Source organism: Pantherophis guttatus, chromosome 1, assembly GCF_059756535.1.
Source record: "Pantherophis guttatus breed Tessera chromosome 1, ASM5975653v1, whole genome shotgun sequence".
NCBI lineage: Eukaryota > Metazoa > Chordata > Lepidosauria > Squamata > Colubridae > Pantherophis > Pantherophis guttatus.
In genome coordinates this window covers 154,030,471-154,046,174 of record NC_142063.1, presented here as the reverse complement: position 1 = coordinate 154,046,174, position 15,704 = coordinate 154,030,471, and the positions used below count along the sequence as shown (strand labels likewise).

General features: G+C 38.8%; 1 protein-coding gene across 3 annotated transcripts in view; it reads right to left on the bottom strand.

Annotated features, from left to right (window-relative positions):
* The window catches only part of MAP3K20 (mitogen-activated protein kinase kinase kinase 20), a 108,302-nt gene extending 98,531 nt beyond the window's left edge, over positions 1-9,771 (bottom strand). For 2 of the 3 annotated variants that reach the window (XM_034427530.2, XM_034427548.3), the window contains exon 1: positions 9,342-9,771. The gene's annotated coding sequence lies outside the window, so the exon portion shown is untranslated. Of the gene's footprint in view, positions 1-8,877; positions 8,964-9,341 lie in introns of those variants that run through there. The other variant, XM_034427539.3, reaches the window with a different exon arrangement.
* Between the last annotated feature and the right edge of the window lie 5,933 nt (positions 9,772-15,704).

The window sequence follows — 15,704 nt, the reverse complement described above, 5'->3', positions numbered from 1 at the left end:
AAGCAAGCACCTGAATTTTGATCCCAGAACCACAGGGATGCTGCAATGGTCATAAGTGTAAAAAATGATTATAAGCAAAGACATACAATAAATGATTTAAAACATAATTTAACTAAATCAACAAGCATCCTAGAGGGAGGTCATACAATTTTTAACTCAACTGTTTCAATATGGCAACAACACTGCATTAGTGGTAACAATCTACAAAAGCCTTCATCCTAAAATATTGTAACTACATTATCATCCATTGGCAAATGCTTTAAAGATCCAGAATATAAATGTTATATGTAAATGCTTAGGTAGGTAGGTACCGTGTTTCCCTGAAAATAAGACCCTGTCTTATATTTTTTTGAACCCCAAAATAAGTGCTTGGCTTTATTTTTGGGGATGTCTTATTATTTTGGGGCGCATGGAGCAAGACAGGGCTCCTCTTGCCATCTTACCTGATTTCCAGCTCTGTCTCCCTAAACCTAACCAGAGGAAATGGCGGGGACCAGCTGTGCATGCATTTAAATATTTTTGGGGCGGGCTTATTTTCAGGGGGGGCTTATTTTAGCGCATGCGCTCAAAATCATCTCCTGGCCTGGCCTAAATCATCTCCTGTTTTAAATTTAAATTTTAAACATAAATTTTAATCTGTTTAATTATGGGGTATTTTAAAATTCAGCCTAAATTATTTAATTTGTTTTAATTTATTTTAGATTTTGTATTTCCTGTGTTTTATCTTCTGGCTGTTCACCGCCCTGAGTCCTTCGGGAGAAGGGCGGTATAGAAATTTAATAAAATAAAATAACAAATAATAAATAATAAAAGCCCGATTGGGCTTATTATCAGGGGATGTCTTATTTTAGGGGAAACAGGATAGGTAGGTATGGATAGATGGATGGCTAGATAGATAGATAGATAGATAGATAGATAGATAGATAGATAGATAGATAATACATAATATATATGCACATCTACATATATATTGAATGTTACATATCCCCTGTAAATGTTATACAAATGTTTGTGATTCTAAACTATATAACCAAGGAGAGGTATTTTCAAGAAAGATCAAATTAAAAGTTCTGCTTTACCTTGCAAGCCAAGAATTTCTCTCATCCTTTCCTAAGAACTGTATGTTTAAGTTTCATTAGATATAAACTGCTGCTTCAAGGGAACAAGAGAAGTAATTCCTCAACCCCCTGGTCATATCATTTACAGAAACACCATCAGGAGCTCCTGCTACCATTGTAGGATAGCCATGGGGAAGGTTAGAATGATTGGCTTTGTTGCATGCAAGCATATTAGTAACACATGATGTGCATGTGAAGGAATCATTTGGTCATTATCCATCAAATAGGGACAATTCTAAAGTAATGCTCACCTTATGAAAAGGAAGCACTTTGTTTTCATAAGGTGAAAGTTATTTTAGAAATGGCTCTGTAGGATGGACTGAACTTAGGTTTTGATCTAAATAATTTAATGTGCCTTGAGAGTTTACCAAAAGAAAGAAAAACCCAACAACAACAAAGAAGTGACTTATATTCTATAGATTTGTTGAGGTAGGAAATGGAGTTCTTCACTGGTTGGCAATTATTTTTATAGCTTCGAAAGTGTCATCTTCAACACCAAGAAGAACAAAATCTAAAAGACACTTTGTTGTGTTTTGTATTTCTGTCTATTGTGGTTTGTGCTTTGGATATCTACCTCTTTAGCAACAGTGTGTTCAGTTCAATATAGTTAAATAGATACTCGCTGAGTTCCTGTTATTTGGCAGCTTGCCTTTTTGCTCATCATTAGCAACAGACTTTGCTTGTTCCAAAGTGAGTGTTAAGACAACTTAGGAAAAAGAAATAGACTTTTGCACATGACTGTCAGGTGTGCCAAAGAGGCCTATGGGGTTCCTTTTCTTCCTTCTATAAAAAAAACTACAGTTTAACTCTTGGCTCCATAGAGTTTAGAACTTAGCATTTCCAGGAAAAGAAATAACTGGTTTGCGGATGGTTATAGCTTTAACTGCCTTTGGCTGGTCCTTTGTTCTACAGTAGTGGCCAAAATTGTGGAAACCTTTTGGGAAGAGTGTATTTTTGAGGTTTGATAGCTAATAACACCACTTTTTTTGGAGTAGTACCATTAAATTATATATCAATGGAAAGATAATTTAATCAAGAATGTAATGCAACAAAGTTTGTTCAATTATCTCTGTATTCTATGAAAAGTTATAGCCAAATAACCAGAAAAAGGAAGCACAACTTGCTTAGGTTGGTATCAGGTAGCTTTCCTTCATCTGATTGTAGCCAATAAGCATGAGTGTTTAGAGAGCCAATCAGGTGTCATCTTGTTTTGACAATGAGCCAATCAGATCGCAGTAGGATTCAGTTATTGATGTCATGTAAGGACATTTGTCAGTGTGTTATGTGATCGCTATCAAGTTGGTTGGGGGTTTTTGTGTTCTTTCATTTAGTGAGCTTGTAAAATGTAATAAAATTAAAGTAATGGTGCAAAGAGTTGACTGGTCGCCCAGAAAGTGATGTAAAATAGTATTATTAAGTAAACAAGGCTACAGTTATAAAGAAATTAGAAGAAAAATTGGTGGAAACTTAACCAAAGGTGGCATTTCTAAGTTTTTGAAGAGGTATAAGGAGACTCAGTCACTACAAAACCACATTGGTAAAGGCAGGAAAAGATGCCCAACAGCAAGTGGTGATAGAAGAATTAAGAGACTGTGCCTACGTGACAGAAGAAAATCATCTGGGTGTATACAAGATGAAATGGTGCAATGCAATCTGAAGTTGGGTGCAAGGACTGTTCAGCGCAGACTGCAGGAATTTGGCCTAAAATCTAGAATTCCATGAAAAAAGACACTTTTATGTCTCAAACAACGGTTGAAAAGCATTACATTCTTGATTAAATTATCTTTCCATTGATATATAATTTTATGGTACTACTCCAAAAAAAGTGGTGTTATTAGCCATCAAACTTCAAAAATACACATTTCCCAAAAGGTTTCCACAATTTTGTCCACTATTGTATATAAATTAAGAGCTTTATAAAAACGTTGCTCTACTTTTCCTTTCATGAAACAAAAAGGAAGCAAAAAAATAAAAAGTATTTTTATTGATTGATTTGTATGGATGGGCCTGGATTAGATTAAATCCTTTTGAAAGCAAGAATTGTCGTTAGATAAACTATTTAGGAAAGCTAATACTAAGGGGACTGGTTTTCTCTTCACTTTAAGACTGTACATGTGCTACAAATAGCTTAAAGTTTGCTCATAAGAAAGGATATTTACAAATGGCCAAATTGGTTTGTTTGATTAGGGAGAGAACAATACCTTTTATAAAAGACTGGAAATCCTTTATGGACTTTTTGCTGAAAATGGGTAAAAATAAAATATGTTATCTACATTTATCAATTAATATGAATGGGATATGGACAGAAAGGAACCATGCTTTGTAATTTTGAAGGGAGAAATGTTTTCAAGTATATATAAGGTATAAAAAAACATTGGGAATTGGCAGCTCCCTAACTGGCTCAGTGGCTAAGACGCTGAGCTTGTCAATCAGAAAGGTCAGCGGTTCGAATCCCTCCTATAGGTCTCCTGGGTGAGCAGGGGAGTTGGACTAGATGACCTCCAAGGTCCCTTCCAACTCTGTTACTTCGAAAGGAATGTCTTGTTTTCTTTTTTCTCTATGCTCTTTATCATTTTCGCCACCTTTTTAAAGCTTTTTTTCTCACTGTTGGGTTTATCTTTTAACTTTGTAAAAAAAAAATCTTTAATAAAAATATTTTTTAAAAAGACTGCTAGCTAGCTAATTTTGAGGACTTTAATTAATTACTTAAAAACATAGGGTCATGAACCCAAAAATATTGAGTGCTTGTTAATAAAGCTGGGCTTCTAACCTGAAGATCAGAGGCATGAATTCAAGAATCCTCCCCATTCATTGATCTTAATTCCTACCCAAAGGAACATTTCTTCCCAAGCCACTCTTTTAATACTTTCCTTTTGTTTTAATAAAACAGTTCTTCCATAAAACATAGGGTTTATTCTGAGGCTGATAAAAATCATTCTCCTATGAACAGTAACTGTTTCTTGTTTTATCAGTATTGTGTGGTTGTTTTTAGTTTAAGAAACTGGAATCATAACAGACAGCATACAAATGGATGTACATAAATAAAGACCTACCACATGCTGTCATTTTTTTAATGGACATATTGATTCCAACATGTTTGAAAACAACTAGATTGCTGCTTTTAAAAATGGCTTCAAGGTATGTGTAAAACTCAATGTCACTTTTAAATACTAATAATTCCAACACTGATTGTTTAATGAAGGATTCCAACAAATCATCCTTGTTTTTCTTCTGAGAAAAGAGAGGTTAGAAATCAAGCAATCATAAATTAATATCCATCACTGAGAAGTTCAGCCTGTTCCTCCTACATTTTAAGTTGTCCTAAGCTCTCACATTTTTGTTGTTTGCTCAAGCCTTAGACTGTACAGAATTTGCCACTTGTCAAATAATATCAGTAATATTAATCATTCAAAATTTAAAATTTCCAGATTTGGTATGACACAAACTGAGCCTTAATTTCTCCTATTATGAAAAGCTTGTTCTTAAAAGAGTTTTTATTGCTTAAAATACGTAAAAGGGTTTAGCCTAAAATGAGCAAAGCATGTTTCCAAAAATTGCACAAGCCATACAGAGCAGCAAAGCTACACACCTAAAACATATTACTTGCAACTTTTAGCCACTAAATTTGCAACATATCCTAGAACTAAATCGTTCTTCACTAATCTCTTTGAACTTGGAATTTAAAATAAAAGTAAAAAGGAAGAGATGAAATAGCTTTCAGCACTTTTATGCAAAGGCAGCAGGCCAATGTATTGCCAATAAAGTAAGCACTACATTTGTACTAGCTTAAAACACAGCAGAATGTGCCAAGTTTCCTTATTTGGGAAAAAATATAGTTCTATGGCTTTCAAGGAATTTGACCAACCATTTTTGGAGTGACAACTATGTATACATATTGCATTTGGCTTCTGAATTGTCCTCTTTCAAATAACCTGAAACCAAATAAATTGATAATGCTTCCCAAGTATTAAATAAGAAAAGGATATACAGCATTTTATAACTTGGCCCTTTATTGTATGGTTTCAGCATAAGAAAACATAATTTGCAAATGTAGTAATGACATAGTTATTGTCATTACTGTCATAGTAGTGACAGTAACACTGAAAATATAGGATAGATGTAGGCATTAGGATTGTAGTAGCGACATATTTTCTCTCTTTTTCCCTTTTTCTCCAGTCTCTTCAGTACTGTAGTTACTGAACAATAGAAAGAATCAAATAAAGTTTTCCCTTCCTTAAGTCTATGCCAGAAAGCTCCACCACTTTTCTTCAGAGGTGCTCAGGACAAGAATTAGCAGCTCCAACCCTCCAGAATCTAAAAGCTATGAGTCACCTAAGATACCTTATCATACCAAGTCCTAATCAACAAAATTTATCTCTTCAACTGGAAACTGGTTGGAGAATTCTTACTTTGATGTCTTGCTTTACGAAGAACTAAATTTGACAGAACAGTATTTCAGCCATGGGAACTGGTTTTGCGATAAAGCAGTGCACCCTGATCCACCTCTGACTCACAGGGAATACTCTCTGTTTTGAGATTCAAGCATCTTTCATACCTAGCCTTTGAATTAATTTACGAAAGCTCCTGGGCTTGAGAGCTTTCAGAGAAGGAAGAGAGAGAAATATTTTGGCACTACATAGGGATTCAGGACTTCTTTCTCCTAGTGGTCTCTTGATGATCTGCAACATCCAGAAGGCACAAACAAGCACTGTAGTTACTTTTTCTTTTTTCCCTACACAAGGTGAATGTAATTGTTATCATGCTTTCGTGGTTATGCCGAGTGTGCAACTCCTCCATGGAGAGGAATCTGGCTGTAGAAAGGAGAAACCTCTATTTCAAACCAAGTTTTCAAGGGATGTGTTGCAATCCCTGCTCTGCATTTTATTTAGAGGCAGGGCCAGAGCACGGATAGGATACCTAACTTTTGAAGAAAATTCAATTTTTCACTCCTTTTATGTTAAAGATCCCTTTGATACATCCTGGAAGCTGACTATGCAGCAACAACAACAAAAATACTGCAGAAGCTTCCTCCCCAAAGACTGATAGGAACAGGTTATGCCCAGGCAAGGGAAATTCTAGTTAAGAAGAGGGTTATAGACAAGGATATTCAGGAAGAGGAAGGAAGAAGCTCTGCATGTACAGTAGCTGGGTATGGTCTCATCATCTCTGGATCTCTCATCAGTTTATTCTTCCAAAGTATTGCAGCATGTCCAGCCCTGCTGGACAGTCTCCCTAAAGCAATGCTCAAAAGTAGTTTTAAGGGCACTCTGTTAATACAGATAGTCCTCGATTTACAACAGTTCATTTAATTACAATGGTACTGAAAAAAGTGACATAGGACCATTTTCCACAATTATGACCATTGCAGCATCCCCATGATCACATGATCAAAATTCAGATGCTTGGCAACTGACTCATACTTATGAGAGTCCCAGTGTCCCGGGATTATGTGCTCACCTTTTGCGACCTTCTGACAAGCAAAGTCAATGGGGAAGCCAGATTCACTTTAATAACCAGGTTACCAATTTATCAACTACAGCGATTCACTTAACTGTGGTAAGGAAGATCATAAAATGGAGCAAAACTCACTTACCAAATGTCTCACTTAGCAACAGAAATGTTGGGCTCAATTGTGGTCGAAAGTCGAGGACTACCTGTATGGAGCAATTGGACACTCTACCTCTTGAAGAGAAATCTGTAATAGTATGATAGCTTTCTTAATACCAGCATTTCTAGATCTGCCATATGATTTTATGCAATCGCTTGACAAGAGCAAAAGTCTGTTTGGGAGCCTGCCAGCACCAGCGTTGTATGGAGGAGAAAGTGCAGGAAGGACGAGGAAATCAGAGGTCTTTCCTTTTTGTTACTGCATTTTACAGGATTGCTACATAATAAAAAGAAGAAGTTAATCCCCCAAAGCTGTTGCTATAACACTGTTGTGGTTAATGCTGCCATGTGCAGAAGTCTCTTTTCTTTGGTTCAAGTTATTTGTGTACAAGACAAACTGCTGGTAGTTTGTATTGGGGGAATTAGTGGAAGACCAGAGAATCTCCAACAGTCTTAGAATAACCTCTATATGGCCATGCCTAGTAATTGTTATCAGAATACTAGACTTTGACCACAGAGATTGTAGAAAGTTCACCGTGTGATGTTAAGAAATTCACTATTTCTCTCCCTAATCTACTTGGAAAGGCATTAGAAAAAACAGTTATGGTGTTTTGGCTTCCCTCCTTCAAAGAAAGGAAAAGTAGAAAAGCACTAAAACAGAAAATTAACACATGCAGAATAATCCAATTGCACTATTTATAGCCCCCATATGCTAGGCTGCACCCTAAGAATTGTTTAAAAAGTAAAGTCTTGTTCCAGTCAAGTTTGATTTGGGATGACTTTCAGAACGTGGACATGTTGTTTTCTTGACAGCAATATGGAAATCATGAGTTGTTACTGTCTTTTCCAGGATGTTGGGGTTTTTTTTTTCCCCAGTCTAGTCTACAACTCTGTCTCCAACCCAAGCACTAAAAAGGCTCACCTTGTTAACTTCTGAACCTCATGAACACCCAGTCCCAACATGGACACTGAAGAAAGGTTAAAAGCACTTGCATTTCAAGATAACTTGATAAAGAACAGACCTCCAGGCCCTATATTTATCTTTATCCCCATGAAAACTATATTGTCCTCTAAAAATATCGCCCATAATTAAAATTGTTCCTGCTTTTTGATAAACCACTGCAAAGTACAATTACATTGATTATGCATTTCGATAGGAGGTCACAAATTACACCATTCGATTGAGGCCTTATTGCAACCTTTATACATGAGCTCTAAAAATAGATAAATAGATCAATTCCTAGCCAATATGACCATGCCAGGAAATGTCATCTATCCTATACAGAGACATCCATCATTGCACAAGGCTGATATAAACTGCGATCCAGACCACAAGGCATTTAAAGTCACGCTGGCACTAACAGCCCAGGTTCCCTGCACTTAAGGACAGCAGCAAGCAGCTCTTTTAATTTTCCACATCAAAGCATGGCTCTCTTGGTTGGAATGTTTGCATTTGAACCTTACCCCTTTCTAGGGCAGTGTCACTAGTCCTCGTGCCACAGCTTAAACTCAACCAGCCTTACTCCTGAGTAAGCACACCAACCATCTGACTGTCAGATTTACAGCTACTCCCCCCAGTTATTCTAAAGACATTCCAAAAGGTTGCGTAAAAGACCACATGACATCGTTTTACAACATTAAGAAAAGGAGAGGGGGGGGGAGGAGAGAAAAACATTGGATTTTTTTTTCTCCTTCGAATTGAAACCAAAAGTTTCGTTAGCTTAGGTGTTTTTTTTTTATTGTTATTATTATTATTATTATTTTAAACTTGGCTGCATTTCTCAGGGGGGAAAAAGAGGGGGAGTGATAAACAGTAGCACTTTAAAGAACTTTCAGTGAAACTCTGTCGGGAGGATAGGAAATGCCTAAACCACAGGATATGACAGATGCACTTGATCACCCCGAGGTTCACTACAAGGGTGAGGTTACTCAAGTATACTCCATGCCCAATTTTGCAAAAAAAAAAAAAAAAAAAAAAAATATCGCCGGCCCATTATGGCTGACTGCTATAATGTTTGGGGGGGAGAGAGAGCGAGGGAGGCACGGAAGATGGTCACCGTGCAAAAAAAAAAAAAAAGCGATTGCGTCGAAAGCAAAAGAGAGAAAACGAGTCTTTCCACGCCGAAGAACAACAAACAAACAACAAAAATACCAATTTTATATCAAAGTTGCACCCAACGAGCAAAAGGGCCGGGATTGCAACGTCCCGTTTCGAGGGGGTTTCACCACATAAGAAGCTCTCTTTTTTTTCCCCCTCTCATCGCCGAAGCTCTCAAACCGGTCCCGGGTTGCGCAAAATGCTTTCTCGCGCGCAAAATAAAAATAATAAGAGTAATAAAAATAAAAATGAAGGTTTTACTAGTTGTCTCCGGCCGTTTACCAAGACCGACCGAGTCAAAGGAAGGGTCGAATACGCCATCTCTACGCTCGCACCACCCACCCCATCCGACCAAAATAAGGGAGGGCGCGCATGCCCGCCATGCCAGGAGACCAGAGTCTCTCGGGTCTCCACATCGCGTCGTTACCCCCACCCCCCCCACCAAGAGTCCCCGGCTAATCTCCACCCCTAAAAAGCGCGCCCTCCGCTTTCCCCAGCCAGCCAGCCAGCTTCCTTACCTTCCTATGGGGACACCCAATTGGCGGCGGCCGCCGACCGAGAAGCGCCCCCCTCCCCTCCGCCGGTGCCCTCAAATCCGCTCTCCAGCGATGCGCTTTGGAGAAGCGAGGCTTTTGCTCGCCGGCTTGGCTTGCAGGTCTCTTGACCGCCCGGAGCCTCCCTCGTTTCCGGTTAATGTCAAAAGGAGCCAAGGCAGCAAACCTCTCGGTGCCTCCGGAGCTGGGAAGAAAAGCACCACCCCGCGCACAGCCCAGCCGGGAACGGAGGGACAAGTCCTGACCCGCCCACTTGGCCGGCTGTCAGGCGATTGTGGGAGATCCCCGAGGGCGCCCGGGCTCTTTGCCTGGCCGAGTGAGCCTCTCGGGTGTCTCGCTTGAGGAGCGCGGCCTCTTCGGAAACTCTCTCCCGATAGCTCTGACTGGGGTCTTTGCGGTGGGTGAGCCGGGCCGACCCTTTTGCTTTCTCTCCCTCCAGCTAAGATCGGGCGATCGAGATCGAATCAAAGAGTGTTTGTAGGGGCTTTGGATGTATCACCATCGCTTTTGACGGGGTTTTACACCATACTAAAGAGTCAGGCTGAGTTCCAAAAATAAATGGCAAACTTGGTTGACTCTGACAAGTCTTTGGATTTTATATTTTCTGTGCGTTATAAGATAACCTTTATTGTCACTTTTTTTCTGTGAACACACTGGCACACATTAAAAAATGAAATTCTGACGCACGGTCTCAAAAGAAATTATCCTGTTTCCCCGAAAATAAGACATCCCCTGGGCTTTTGAGTGCATGCGCTAAAATAAGCGTCCCCCGAAAATAAGACCTCCCTGAAAATATTTAAACGCAGAGCTGAAAATCAGGTAAGACAGCAAGAGGAGCCCCATCTTCTCCACACGCCCCAAAATAATAAGACCTCCCCAAAAATAAGGCCAAGCGCTTATTTCGGGGTTCAGAAAAATATAAGTCAGCGTCTTATTTTTGGGGAAACACACACACACACACACACACACACACACATACATATATATACAAATGTGTATGTGTGTATGCGCATGTACACTATATATATATACACACACATTAATCACAGACCATTATGATCATTATTCCTATAATTTAAATGTATTAAAAGAGATTCAATATTACTTTGGTTAATGAGAAAGGGGGTTTGAGTTCAAAATCGGTTTAAGAATGCTTTATAATGCTTCCATTCAAGACACATTTACAAAAGTTAAGTGTCAAAAGGCAGCAGGATTTATTGTAAACACACAACACCACAGCTAAAATTCTGTGCATATTCATTTATAGAACTATCAGGTGTTTTGTTGTGTTTTTAATTTTTTAAGATACTTTTACATCCAATAACAACATAAATCCAAATTCACACATAATCGCAAGATTGCACTGTTGTTTTTATACACTGTATATTTAATCTTTAATTATGTCTAATTTAAATTCTTAAAATACTTAATACTAAAATTCTGTGTATATGTATGTATATGTTAGTGTGTATGTGTATATAGATTTGTGTGTGTGTGTGTGTGTGTAATCTACCTTCCTGATAAAATTGTGATGCATCCCATTCTAAACTTAATATTCAAATTTTATCAGTAATTTTTTCAACAAGAGCAATTCCCCCTGCCTAAAAAGGTCATTTTAGTTGTGTTTATAGGAATTTGATTTTTAAAAGACTTTTTTAAAATTCCAATTATATAACTGCATATCTCAAATGTGTGACTCAGAACCAGTCAAAACAATTAAAACTATATAAAAACAAGGAAAATATAATTTTAAAAAAACCTATAGAACAGCACAATATTTTTGTTAGTTTGTTAATAAATTAAGCATTTTGACAAAAAAAAGCTGATGTATAGTCTCATAGTGTTTTATTTTTTCCTTGCATGATGCTTTATTTTCCATTAGGAAATCTCAGTGTTTTCAAACAATATTGCTGCAGACTCACCTAAGTGTAGGCATTTTAAAAATGGATATTTCTGGATTCAATCTATCTACAGTTAAATATCAAGGGAAGTTAAGGAAGAGGGATGGCTTGAATTGCCTTGTCTTTTTATTCCTGTTAACTGACTCTAGGAAGTCATGTTCAGTCGCAGGAAGTCACTGAATGGCTTGGGTCAGTCACTTCCACTCACTCCAGCCTTCCTTTCAGGTGGGAAATAGCAATAGCACTTAGACTTATATACCACTTCACAGTGCTTTACAACCTTCTCTAAGTGGTTTACAGAGTCAGCATATTGCCCCCAACAATCTGGGTTCTACTTTTACCCAGCTTGGAAAGATGAAAAGCTGAGTCAACCTTGAGCTGGTGAGAATCGAACTGCAGGCACCTGGCAGTCAGCAGAAGTAGCCTGCAATACTGCATTCTAACCACTGCGCCACCACAGCTCATAGAATCGATGTTGATGCCATGTGCACCATCTTGTGCTGGAGAAAAGACAGGATGTACATCTAACAAATGAATACCATAAGTAATTATTTATCTAAATTTTTAAGGAACATTAACATTGGCCATTTTTAGTTGGAAGAAAATATGTCCTCAAAAGGCACAATCAGGAATGCCATCTTGGTCCAGCCTGGGAAACCCAGAGAGTTTCCTCTCCAGGCCATCTCCTCATCTGGACGCCTCCTGCTCTGAGAGGCTAAAAGACAGCTGCTGCTGCTTCTGTCTTTTTCTCCCATACCATATAATCATTATGTAGGTTGGGGTGTAACTCACAAAACCTGCATCACAACCTGGCAGAACATCCCAGAAGTCTCTTGGGATCTCTGATTTTTTTTCCCCAAATGTAATCCTTACCAAAGTAAACTCATTGTTTTACTAGATGTTTATCCTAAAGATGAGACTCTGTGTGCTAATTGATGCATCCTGTCTGCCAGTTGCAAGTTTACCTACCTGAACAGGCATGTCTTGTTTCAGAGGTACACATTCACACATTTGGATTCCTGCAATGCTTTGTATGTGGGTCAGTCTCATACTTCTCTACAAACTGGATCAGTTTATGATGAAAACATTATTATTAATTGGGACTGGGTTTTATGACCAGACTTTATTATTTTTATTGGTTCCAAGGCAATTACTGATGGTTTGATCTTCAAGGTTCTTTGTGGCTGGAGCATATAAAGAGTTGAACACTCAGAATTGCTACCTCAATCTCTCTTTGTGAGACTCCTTCAAAATGTTTGGCATCTACAAACAGATGCATGGTGTCCCTTTTAATATATTTTTAGTGTTGAGGAAAGTTCTTTTAGCTAAACTTAAATAATCTAGATCAGGGGTGTCAAACTCAAGGCCCGGGGGGCGGATCCGGCCCACGGGGTGCTTAGATCTGGCCCACAGGGCTGTCCTGGAAACAGTGAAGCATTGGCCCGTGATGCCTTTTGCAGCAAAAACAGAGCTCAGGAGGGCTCAGGTGGCCTCCTAAGCTCTGTTTTCGCTGGCAGAGGGTTGCAGGAGGCTATCGCAGCCGAAAATGGAGCTTGGGAGCCCATTTTCGCTGACAGAGCGCTTGGGACACTACAGGTGCCCCCAACACAAGTGACGTCAAGCTGGCCACGCCCACCCTAGCCACAGCCCCCCGGCCCCCAAGATCAAACACAACCCTGATGTGGCCCTCAATGAAATCGAGTTTGACACCCCTGATCTAGATAAGTCAAGCAAGTCAAATCTATTTAGCAGTTGGAAAGGAGATTACCAGAAATCTCAGGGTTGCAGACTAGACTGGAGAATTGCAGAAACATTCCAGAGTGGCCTCTTTAAAACTATTCCAATTTCTCCAAATATGGGGGATTACAATTTGGAAGGCAATGGTAGTTATCTCACAGAAATCTCTTCCAGCAAAATCTCATTCCAATCAATCTCAAGAAACAGGAACACCTGTCATAAATATCTTGTTGTTTGTAACTTCTCGTTTGTCCTTGATGGAGTTGGCTGTGCTCTTTAAAGCAGATCTGTCTAATGTCAGTGCCCTTCAGTTATGTGGACCCCAGTTTTTGCACTTCTCAGTAGTGCTCATCTTAGCTGGGGAATTTTTGGAGATGAAAATCAAACATCTGGAATGCAATCAGGTGTGGGATCCTTCTGTGGCTTGAGGAATACCGCTGGGGACTCATGCCTGGATTTTGAGAATGTTAAAAAACCAAATCCTTCTGTTGACAGAACATGGCAAGATAGGTTAGTATAGCATTCAGAGACTTTCCATTATAGATGTATCTCCCACATCCCCACCCCACTGCTGGATATTTTTGAATGGTGCTAATTTTAGTATCCCTTTGACTCACCTGTGCATGTCACATAGTATGCATATGCCTGCAGATGGGAGATGCTATGTGATTATCGATGACTAATTTTATTATCTCACCCATGTCTCTGAATTATTCAAATTACTTGGAGAGATATCTAAATAGAACATTCTGACTAACTGTCTCTGTTTCAGTGTTCTTTTAAAATAAAATTGTCTTTCCAAGACCTTGAAACGGGACAGGATCCCTTAATCAGATCCACCCAGTAGTATCCTATGAATATCAACATGTAACATCATTGTCATTTGCTGCCAACTGTGATGATGAAGAAATGGCAACGCAAATGGGGACATCGCAACACAATCCCCACCCTTTGTGCTTGTGACCCACTGAAAGATGAAAGTGTGTATATCACAGGATATGAATCACAGGAATTGAAACCATATCGGGATATGTTCATTGTTTGCATGTAAGCCTCATGTTGTATTACAAACTGGATGGTTTTAGAAAAATTAACAAAGCTGGACAGACTCTCAAACATATCTGGACAGGCATCCAGACATATATCAAGAATAATTAGTTCACAGGGCACTTTCAGTTTGTTGTGCTCTAAATTATAATACAATCATTAGGAGTAATGTTTCTTTACATATCCTGAGGTTTGTAAACCCTCAGTAACAAAAGGATTGCCAACTCCCAACATCAAGGGCATCATCAGAAATTATGATGCTTGATCCCACTCTTGTCTCTCTTTCCTATGGCTATGTGCTTAATAATTTCTCCCATTTGCTAGATGAAAAATTAGCGCAGCAATGTGGATGCATGAAGGCAAAATCCAGTTTTAATTACAATAGTTTCAGTTGAGATTTGCAGTTTGTTTGGTTTGGATGTCTGAAATCAAATCAGCTAGACTTTGGAATCAATTTGGAGGAAATATTGCTGCATATACATACACAAGTCACCCAAATAATCTCAATGGATTTGGAGGCAAGCAATGATATAGCAATTTTTAAATGGACGTGCCAATTTGATTGAGGAAACCTGATTCCAGTCCAGATGCAGTGGAGCTATCTTTAAATGGAATCTCTGTATTAAATCTTTGCGCACACCCCATTCAACAATAACTTCTAGGAAAATCCAGGGGGCTACAAACAAGGTGTGTGGGCACCACCTGAGGTTCCAAAAGCTTCAGGATTGCCCTTATGTGTATTTTCCTGGTGACAAAATTTAGAGTTTTCTATAGAAGCTTTATCTGTTCTACAGGGAGGCCAGTTAGTAGAGAAAGATTACTTCTTGTCCTAGCAGTGCTTCTCATTTGCCATCTCATCTGCCAGAGATACAATTAGATGAGGATAATTAAATTAAATCAGGATAATCTAGTGAGATGTCCAAGAAAATAAGCATACATAATCATCCTCAAGCACGACCCACAACTGGCTTTAAATTTTTTCATCATAATTAGGGGTTTCTAGCCTGACTATACTTGAGCCAGAGGTGGGCTTCACATAATTTAACAACCAGTTTGCCCAGAATTGAAAATGTGTGTGTGTGTGTGCCTTGTGCACACGCACGCTGCGTCAAAAACACGTCGCTTGTATAGGATGGGATAGCTTTGCTTGCACGCTGCGTCAAAAACATGGCAATTGTATAAGACAGGATAGCGCTGGGGCGGGTGGGCAAGCCCAGCCACTGGCCGTAACTATTGGTTCGCCCAAACCAGTCCGAACCAGCTGAATCCCACCCCTGCCTTAAGCCCTAATGATGCACATTCTTGTTGGAAAGAAAGCTTATTTGCTACTCTATTTCAGAGTACAATAGATTTAACTTTCAGTGTGAAGACAAGAATAGATAAGATCAATAATCACCAATATCCACTCTTATCTGCAGACTTGAGCATAAATATTTTAAGATGCTGTATATAGTTTCTACTGCCTTCAGGTCATATTGAAGTTTAACTATTTTATTGTTTACTATTTCTGCTACAGCATGAAAGTTTGAGATCCCTTTATTCAGATGACCGACACTTACTCCCACAGTCAGTGTTTGCAAACATTCAGTATTCCAAATCTTATATGTAAAGCACTCATTATAATTTTTATATTAAATTTTGT